Source organism: Chenopodium album, chromosome 9, assembly GCF_948465745.1.
Source record: "Chenopodium album chromosome 9, dcCheAlbu1.1, whole genome shotgun sequence".
In the NCBI taxonomy this organism is placed as follows: domain Eukaryota; kingdom Viridiplantae; phylum Streptophyta; class Magnoliopsida; order Caryophyllales; family Amaranthaceae; genus Chenopodium; species Chenopodium album.
The window spans coordinates 58,386,167-58,388,520 of record NC_137842.1 but is presented as its reverse complement, the minus strand read 5'-3'; positions in this window follow the sequence as shown (position 1 = coordinate 58,388,520).

Genomic DNA, 2,354 nt, shown 5'->3' with positions numbered 1-2,354 from the left:
TGTCTCAGAGGAGGCAGTGAGCACAATATCATCGACATGTAACAAGAGATAGGCAACATGTGTACCCTGTCGAAAAATAAATAAGGAGTTGTCACTGGCGCTACATACGAAACCAATCTACAGAAGATAATTGGCAAAGCGCTGGTACCACGCCCTAGGAGCCTGTTTGAGACCATACAAAGATTTGCGGAGTCGACAAACATAGGAAGGGGCACGAGGATTCACAAAACCCGGAGGTTGATGCATATATACAGTCTCCTTCAAATCCCCATGAAGAAAAGCATTTTTAACATCAAGTTGATGAATGGGCCAATCTCTCCCCATAGCAATGCTCAAAACTGTACGAATTATCGCAGGTTTGACAACAGGACTGAATATCTCATCACAATCAACCCCAACCTGTTGTGACTTGCCATTAACAACAAGTCTAGCCTTGTGCCTCTCCAAATCACCATTTTCCCTGTATTTGTGTTTAAACAACCACATACATCTAATAATATTCACCCCATCCGGTTTGGGAACAAGATCCCAAGTATGTTGTTTAGTAAGAGCATTATATTCCTCATGCATGGCGGCATTCCAATTCGGGTCAAGTAAGGCTAATTTGGGATTTTTAAGGAAGAGAAGAGATAGTTTGAGCCGAGCAGTTATACTTGGGGTTTGGCTTGAAAATCCCAAATTTAGCACGGGTATGCATAGAATGAGAAGGAGTAGGAGAAGGCCGTGTTTGAGGAGTTTGAATTGGGGTTGGAGGTAAGGAGCCGAACTGGATGGAGGGTGAAATCGGTGTGGTTGGGCTGCTGGAAATAGGAGTCCGCAGGTGGGTAGTGGCATTTGATGTCAGCCCGCAGCCCACCTGCGAATTAGGTTGGTCCGTGGCAGAAAGGGGAATGCGGGTAGGAGATTGAGGGGAGTGAGGAGAGGAAGGCGGGTCGGCCTGCTGAGTTTGTTGGAGTGGGCCGGTCTGCTGTGTTTGGGGAAGTGGGCTGTTAGCAGCTTGGGCTAGGATAGGTGCCACATTTTGAGGAGTGGTGTCCAAAAAACCATAGTCAGTTTCACGAAATTGCATAAGGTTTGAAAATGGGAATATGTCCTCAGCAAAAGTGACATGCATGACGGGAAATGATGGTTTTATTGGAAGAGAGATCGTAGCATAGGTAACCACGATGATTAGAAGGGAAACCCAAAAATACACACGGTTTAGACCTTGGGGAAAGCTTGTGGGGAGCCGTGGCACTAAGATTTGGGTAGCAAAGACATCCAAAGATACGGAGATGATCATAGGTGGGGAATCTATGATACAATACTTCGGTTGGAGTTTTATTTTGAATAGTGGTGGAAGGTAATATGTTGAGTATATAGGCCACCATATGAATGGCATACACCCAAAAAGAGGGGGGAAGAGAAGCATGGAAAAGAATGGTTCGAGACATATTATTGATTGTGCGAATAATCCTCTCGGCTTTTCCATTTTGGGAAGAAGTGTTTGGGCAAGAGAAACGAAAAAGCATCCCATTTTTCGCACAAAAGTCAAGGAAAGGTGAATTGTCGAACTCACGACCATTGTCACTTTGAAAGGTCTTGATGTCCCTTTCGAATTGAGTTTTGACAAGAGCACGAAATTGTAGAAAAATATTATAGACTTGGGATTTGAATTTTAATGGAAAAATCCAAACAAAGTGAGAAAAATCATCAAGCAACACCAAATAATATTTGTGACCCAATTTGGTAGTAATAGGAGAAGTCCATAAATCCGCATGTATTATATCAAAGGGGGAAAACGTTACAGTAGAAGACGACTTAAAAGGAAGTCGTAAATGTTTTCCTAATGGACAAGAATAGCAAAAAGGAGTACTAATACTCTTATTACAACGGATAAGATCATTTTTCCTAAGAAAATCAAAAACTGGAGCGCCTGGATGTCCAAGTCTATGATGCCAGGTGGAAGGAGATATTACAGCTAGAGAGAGTTGATTGTGTGAAGCAGAATTTGGAGAGAGAGGATAGAGATCCCCCACACTATTGCACCTCGCTCGAATGTTCCCCGAATGAAGGTCCTTCACAGAAAAACCAAGAGGATCAAATTCAACAGAAACAGAGTTATCACAAGAGAATTTTCTCACATAAATTAGGTTCTTAATTAATGATGCTAGGCACATAGAGCACATTTTTTAGGTGAAAAGAGGAGTTAGGTGGGGGGGTAGTGGTGGAGTCGTAGCCAAGAATTGGAATGCGTTTGCCATCACCAACTAAAATAAATTGAGGAATGCTCAAATGAAATAGTTTAGAAAAGGTACCGGAGTCACGTGTCATATGAGAGCTAGCCCCGGTGTCCATGTACCATCCATTGTCGC